This window comes from Heteronotia binoei, chromosome 21 (genome assembly GCF_032191835.1).
Source record: "Heteronotia binoei isolate CCM8104 ecotype False Entrance Well chromosome 21, APGP_CSIRO_Hbin_v1, whole genome shotgun sequence".
Lineage (NCBI taxonomy): Eukaryota > Metazoa > Chordata > Lepidosauria > Squamata > Gekkonidae > Heteronotia > Heteronotia binoei.
In genome coordinates this window covers 13,320,576-13,328,612 of record NC_083243.1, presented here as the reverse complement: position 1 = coordinate 13,328,612, position 8,037 = coordinate 13,320,576, and positions in this window count along the sequence as shown.

The window sequence follows — 8,037 nt, the reverse complement described above, 5'->3', positions numbered from 1 at the left end:
GACTCGCTTCTCTGCCTCAGGATACAACCAAGGGACATGCAAAAGACCAGCAAATAAGAGAATCCAGTGATTGTAGAGGGGAAAGGGGGAATTGCCTCTGAAGGCAGAACCGCTGTGTCTCCAGCTGCAGACAATTGAATGCATTTGACTTGAAAGAAGGCTCTTCTAAGAACAAAGTTTCAGGTGTTTTCTTTCTTTCAAACTGGATTGTTTTGGCTAGGATCCCTGAGTTTTGAGTTGGGAAATGCCTGAAGATTTTGGAAGAGATTTGGAACACTTTCCCTATGAAGAAAGGTTCAAACGCTTGGGGCTCTTTAGCTTGGAGAAATGTCGACTGTGAGGTGACGTGTGAGAGGTTGACAAGATTAGGCATGGGGTGGAGAAAGTAGATAAAGAAGTCCTTTTCTCCCTTTCTCACAATACAAGAACTAGTGGGCATTCAATGAAATTGCCGAGCAGTCAGCTTAAAATGGATAGAAGGAAGTACTTCTTCACCCAAAGGGTGATTAACATATGGAATTCACTGCCACAGGAGGTGGCGGCGGCTATAAGCATAGCCAGCTTTAAGAGGGGATTGGATAAAAATATGGAACAGAGGTCCTTCAGTGGCTATTAGCCACAGTGTGTGTGTGTGTGTGTGTGTGTATATATATATTTGGCCATTGTGTGACACAAGTGTTGGACTGGATGGGCCCTTGGCCTGATCCAACATGGCTTCTCTTATGTTCTTAAGAGGAGCTCAAACAGGGGTTTGGGGGGGGGCAGTTAGGGTTGCCAATCTCCAGCTGGTATGTCAAGATAGAGAGCTCACAGGTATAAATAGGCAAATAAATACAGAACACTCTGCAGGGTTTTTTACTAATGTATATACCAAAACTGTTATTATACTAAATGATATTCAGTGAAATTCCAAAAATTTTCTTCTGCAGAAAATTGTGCAATGTCCTCTCTTTGTTTGCAGAGCTACACAAAGTCGAAGAAATTCCAAAATGGCTATGACCGCTTCCCAAAACAGGTGTGGCTGCAAACGGACTGCGTTTCTGTCCTCTTTTCGGAGTTCCCTTCTTCAGGCAGCTCCCCTAGGGGGCTGGCATGTCATTTAACAAAATAATTATACAGTATTTTAAACAATATTTTAAATACATGTTTTCTGGAGGCTTATTCAAGATACTCCCCATCTATACTCACTAAATTGTTTCAATTGACTGTGCTCTTGTCTCCAATGGATCCAGCTCAACACTTCTATTTCCCCTGGGCTTCTCTTGAAAGAGTAGGAGTCCAGTGGCGCAGAGTGTTAAAGTTGTAGTACTGCAGTCCTAAGCTCTGCTCACGACCTCAGTTCGATCCCCCAGTGGAAGCTGGGTTTTCAGGTAGCAGGCTTGAGGTTGACTCAGCCTTCCATCCTTCCGAGGTCAGTCAAATGAGTCCCCAGCTTGCTGGGGGGAAAGCCAATGGCAAACCACCCCGTAAGAAAAGTCTGCCATGAAAACGTTGTGAGAGCAACATCACCCCAGAGTCGGAAACGACTGGTGCTTGCACAGGGGACCTTTCCTTTTCTCTTGAAAGAGCCAGACAAAGAATCCAAGGGAGTCCAGTTTATGAAACCTACCAGGTGTATCCAATTGATTTAGGAGTACACTGGAATAAGACTACTGTTTTACAAAGATCCTGAATTAACTCACAGCTTGTAGCACAGCACACCTATAGGGATCCTGAATTAACTTTTTAACAACAGTTTTTACAAAAATTATTTAACCAAACTAAGAAGACTGCAGATTTATACCCTGCCCTTCTCTCTGAATCAGAGACTCAGAGTGGCTCACAATCTCCTTTATCTCTTTCCCCCACAACAGACACCCTGTGAGGTGGGTGGGGCTGAGAGAGCTCTCCCAGCAGCTGCCCTTTCAAGGACAACTCCTACGAGAGCTATGGCTGACCCAAGGCCATTCCAGCAGCTGCAAGTGAAGGAGTGGGGGATCAAACCTGCTTCTCCCAGATAAGAGTCCGCGCACTTCACCATTACACCAAACTGGCTCTCTCTACACTCTCTTAAGACTTTTAAATGGTGGTGGCTGGTGAGCCCCTGCTATTACATCGGATCTGCAGGCAACAACGATCACTTCATGTGGGGAAAATGGCAGTTTTGGAAGGTGGACTCTGTGGTATTATACATCCCTTTGAAGTTCTTCTTCTCTCCAAACCGCACCCTCTTCAAGCTCCACCTCCAAAATCTCCAGATATTTTCCAACATGGAGTCGGCCAACCTAGGTATAACGCCACAGAAGAACCCGCCTTCCAAAGCAGCCATTTTCTCCAGGGGAATGAATCTCTGTTGCCTGGAGGTCAGTTATAATCCCAGGGAATATCCAGGCACCACCTGGAGGTTGGCAACCCCAGCTTTGGCGGGGAAATAAGAGCCACCTGGTAGCTTTTCTTAGCCGTTTTCTAATCCTGTTATAGTGTGCAAAGGCAAAGAAATGCCAACGTTACAGGATTCGCCAGGAAAATCTATACGTGCCATTCATTGACCCAATTTACAGTGGGCTCGGATCAAAAAGTACAGACCGGCTATGAAGCACGATTGGTTTTCCCAGTCACTGCTTTCCTCAGGTGCATTCTGGGAGCTGTAGTTGAACGAGTCTCTTAACCAAAAGTAGGGTTGCCAGCTCCAATTCAAGAAATATCTGGGGACTTTGGGGGTGGAGCCAGGAGGCTTTGGGGGTGGAGCCAGGAGCAAGGCTGTGACAAGCACGACTGAATTTAAAAGGAATTCTGGCAATCACATTTAAAGGGACCACACAACTTTTAAACGCCTTCCCTCCAGAATTAATATAGGGGTACCTTCTTTTGGGGCTCATAGAATTGGATCCCCTGGTCCAATCTTTTTGAAACTTGGTGGGTGTTTTGAGGAGAGGCACCAGGTGCTGTGCTGAAAATTTGGTGCCTCTACCTCAAAACACAAGGGGCCCTCAGCCCCAGATACTCGCAGATCAATTCTCCATTATACCCTATGGGAATTGGTCTCCATAGGGAATAATGGTGTCCAGCAGACATCCCCCCCCCACTTATTGGTGTTAATGGTGCTTTCTCTGTATTTCTCCCATGGAATCCAGGGAACTGGGCAAAGGAAGCTCTGGCTCTTTCCTGCCTTCCCCTGGGAGACCAGGAGGGGGAGGAGCCTCAGCCAATAGAAGGAAGAGAGGCTTGGATCAGTAGCTCTGGCAAAGCAAACTCTCCATGTCCCCCTCCTCCCCAAGGGAGGAGTCTCAGCCAATGGAGAAAATAGAGGTTTTGTTCTGTAGCTCCTGTGCGATTGATCAAACCTTGCATAGCAAGCCGTAAAGCAGAAGGAAGCAAAAGAGTGGGAGAAGGAAGCAGATGATAGTTGGTTGCTCAGGGGCCTTATAGGAGCCCTCTGGGGGCCTGATTCAGCGCCCGGGTCGCATGTTTGACATAAGAACATAAGAGAAGCCATGTTGGATCAGGCCAATGGCCCATCCAGTCCAACACTCTGTCACACAGTGGCCAATATATGTGTGTGTGTATATAGACACACACACAGACACATATATATACACTGTGGCTAATTGCTACTGATGGACCTCTGCTCCATATTTTTATCCAATCTCCCTTTAAAGCTGGCTATGCTTGTAGCCGCCGCCACCTCCTGCAGCAGTGAATTCCACATGTTAATCACCCTTTGGGTGAAGAAGTACTTCCTTTGATCCGTTTTAACCTGACTGCTCGGCAATTTCATTGAATGCCCATGAGTTCTTGTATTGTGAGAAAGGGAGAAATGGACTTCTCTCTCTACTTTCTCCATCCCATGCATCATCTTGCAAACCTCTATCATGTCACCCCGCAGTCGATGTTTCTCCAAGCTAAAGAGTCCCAAGCGTTTCAACCTTTCTTCATAGGGAAAGTGCTCCAGCCCTTTAATCATTCTAGTTGCCCTTCTCTGGACTTTCTCCAATGCTATAATATCCTTTTTGAGGTGTGGCGACCAGAACTGCACACAGTACTCCAAGTGAGACCACACCATCGATTTATACAGGGGCATTATGATACTGGCTGATTTGTTTTCAATTCCCTTCCTAATAATTCCCAGCATGGCATTGGCCTTTTTTATTGCAACCGCACACTGTCTTGACATTTTCAGTGAGTTGTCTACCACGACCCCAAGATCTCTCTCTTGACGCTCCTGCTTTAGAATAAAGTAGGAGTCCCGCAGCACCTTTAAGACCAACAAAGTTTTATTCAGACTTTAAGCTTCCGAATGCATGTAGGCTTCTTCAGTCGAGGGAATGGGCTTTGTGTTTGCTGTTTCCCTTGCTTGCCATTAGATGGCAGGATGCAACAGGACTGTGTATACAAAGGCCTAACGAATTCAGTGAACCCCTCATCCAGGGTAAGGCCATTTTCAGGGCTTTTTTGGGGGGGAGGGGGGCTCCCAGTCCAAGAGCCCCGTGACGCAGAGTGTTAAAGCTGCAGTACTGCAGTCCTATGCTCTGCTCGCAACCTGAGTTTGATCCCCAGCGGAAGCTGGGTTTTCAGGTCGCCGGCTCTAGGTTGACTCAGCCTTCCATCCTTCCGAGCTCGGTAAAATGAGTACCCAGCTTGCTGGGGTGGAAAGTGTAGATGACTGGAGAAGGCAATGGCAAAGAAAGGAAAGGTCCCCTGTGCAAGCACCAGTCGTTTCCGACTCTGGGGTGATGTTGCTTTCATGACGTTTTCATGGCGGACTTTTTATGGGGTGGTTTGCCGTTGCCTTCCCCAGTCATCTACACTGCCGCTACAATGGCAAACCGCCCCGTCAAAAGTCTGCCGTGAAAACACTGTGAAAGCACTGTCACCCCAGAGTCGGAAACGACTGGTGCTTCCACAGGGGGCCTTTCCTTTTCCTCCCAGTCCACCCCGGCTTCTTTTCTACCTGTCCTAAAGGGAAGATTCATTGGGACCAGGTCCCAGAAGCAACTTGCTACTATGCAATTGACACGGCTCACAGGGTTCGTTTTGTAGAAAAAGAGGTGCTGGAGCTCATTAGCACAACTGATTTGCAAAACTCATTGGCCTCTGCCGCACGCCCCTGACGTCACCAAAAGGTGGACTGAAATCTCTCTGCTTTATATGTTTTGGTTATTTCCCCATTCTTGGGAGGAGAAACGTATTAGAAAGTTTGTCAAATCCTAAGAGTTCAGCCAAATTCTCACGGGGGGGGGGGGTGAGGAGGGGGTTTGAACAATGTAGTCCAGAAGCAAGAGGGTGGTTAAGAAAGAGCACAATAAAATTTAGAGCAGGGGTGTCAAACATGTGGCCTGGGGGCCAAATCAGGCCCCCAGAGGACTCCTATCAGGCCCCTGAGCAACTGGCTTTCATCTGCTTCCTTCTCCCTCTCTTGCTTCCTTCTGCATCACAGAAGGCTTGTTCAATTACCTCTTCACCCAAAGGGTGATTAACATGCGGAATTCACTGCCATAGGAGGTGGTGGTGGCCACAAGCATAGCCACCTTCAAGAGGGGTTTAGATAAAAATATGGAGCAGAGGTCCATCAGTGGCTATTAGCCACAGTGTGCGTGATTGTATAAATTTTTTTGCCACTGTGTGACACAGAGTGTTGGACTGGATGGGCCATTGGCCTGATCCAACATGGCTTCTCTTATGTTCTTATTGCACAGGAGCTACAGAGCAAAACCTCTATTTTATCCATTGGATGAGGCTTCTCCCTTGGGGAGGAAGGGGGAGGCAGAGCTTGCTGTGCCAGGCTCTCTCAATCACACAGCAGAGCTACTGAGCCAAGCCTCTCTTCCTTCTATTGGCTGAGGCTCCTCCCCCACCAGTCCCCTGGGAAAAAGAGAGCGCCAGAGCTTCCTCTGCCCAGTTCCCCGGATCCCATGAGAGAAATACAAAGAAAGCACCTTTAAAACCAACGAGTGCTAACGTTTCAAGCATGCTTTAATTAAAAAATATATATATATATATATTTATTTGTCTGTGTCCCTTATAAAGTTTATATCTCTGCTACTAATCTTAAATAGATGCATACACGGCCCGGCACAGCATGGCCTCATCTATGCCAGATCCAACCCCCATAACAAATGAGTTTGACACCCCTGGCTTAGAGGTTTCAGAACTCCGCTCCTGCCCAAAACGAGGCCTGGGTGTCGCAGCGTCTGCCAGACTGCACAACTCACCTGGGCCCAACAGCCGCCTCTGCACAACTTAGATAGGTCCAGCAGTGGCTGCCGCACAACAGACCAGAGTAAGGTAGACAGGTCTCTCCTCCTCCGGCCCACGGCAAGGAGTGGGCAGCTGGGTTTACCATCTTCTGGCTGGGAAACTCCTGGAGGTTTGGCGGTGGAGCCTGCGGAGGACGGGGACTGCAGTGGCGTACACTGCCATGGAGTTCACCACCTCCCCGGAAGCCTGTTCCACTGCAGGAGCGTGTGGCTGGCTTGAGGCCACCTAGCAAATTTTACGACTGGGAGTTTGAATCAAGAGTTGTACCAGCCTTACACTCCCAATACAAGCGTGGCCGAACTCGCTAAATGTAAGAGCCACGCAGAATAAAAATCAGATGTTTGAGACTTGCAGGATACAAATGTCAGATATTTGAGAGCTGCAAGAGGAAGGAAGGAATCAGAGTTGAAAGGGACCTCCAGGGTCATCTAGTCCAACCCCCTGCACAGTGCAGGAAACTCACAAACACCTCCCCCTAAATTCACAGGATCTTCATTGCTGTCAGATGGCCATCTAGCCTCTGTTTAAGAACCTCCAAGGAAGGAGAGCCCACCACCTCCCGAGGAAGCCTGTTCCACTGAGGAACCGCTCTAAACTCACAAACACCTCCCCCTAAATTCACAGGATCTTCATTGCTGTCAGATGGCCATCTAGCCTCTGTTTAAAAACCTCTAAGGAAGGAGAGCCCACCACCTCCTGAGGAAGCCTGTTCCACTGAGGAATCGCTCTAACGGTCAGGAAGTTCTTCCTAATGTTGAGCTGGAAACTCTTTTGATTCAATTTCAACCCATTGGTTCTGGTCCTACCTTCCGGGGCCACAGAAAACAATTCCATACCGTCCTCTATAGGACGGCGGCTTCAAGTACTTGAAGATGGTGATCCTATCACCTCTCAGCCGCCTCCTCTCCAGGCTAAACATCCCCAGCTCCTTCAGCCTTTCCTCATAGAACTTAGTCTCCAGACCCCTCACCATCTTCGTCGCCCTCCCCTTGACCTGTTCCAGCTTGTCTCTATCCTTCTTAAAGATGTGGTGCCCAAAACTGAACACAATACTCCAGATGAGGTCTTCTCAGAGCGGAAGGAAGGAAGGAAGGAAGGAAGGAAGGAAGGAAGGAAGGAAGGAAGGAACGAAGGAAGGAAGGAAGGAAGAAAGAAAGATGGGGGGAGAGGTGGAAAGAAAGCAACTTTAACTTTAAATGCATTTTCCAGGCCCCCAGCTGGGGCGTTGGGGGCTTTGAGAGCCACAGTTTGGCCACCCTGCTCCAGTAGATCTCTCAGAATAACTCCCCCCCCCAACACACATCCCAGAAGAGATAGTCTGCAATGAGCAAGGCAGAGTCATTTTGCAGGTTCCCCCCCCCCCGCACCAAAAACACACACACACACACACACACACAATGTAAGAAGCAGTTTTACTCTGCCGCTTTTTAAATATTTCAGCCATCGACAAATGCAAAACAAACACGGTGCTGAAAGAAAGTTACACGTGCAATTACAGGTTCCAGGCAGTTCTCACCTCCACTTCTAAAGAACTATATAAATAATGGTCCAGGGGTGGAATTCTGGCAGGAGCTCCCTTTTGCATATTAGGCCACATCCCCCCTGATGTAGCCAATCTTCCAGAGCTTACAAGGCTCTTTTTTGTAAGCTCTTGGAGGATTGGCTACATCAGGGGTGTGTGGCCTAATATACAAAGGAGCTCCCGCTAGAATTCCACCTCTGAATAATACAGGAGGGTCGAGAGCCCGGGGGCACCTATCTTGCCGCTGGTACCCATAAATATATCACTGGCGCTGGTTT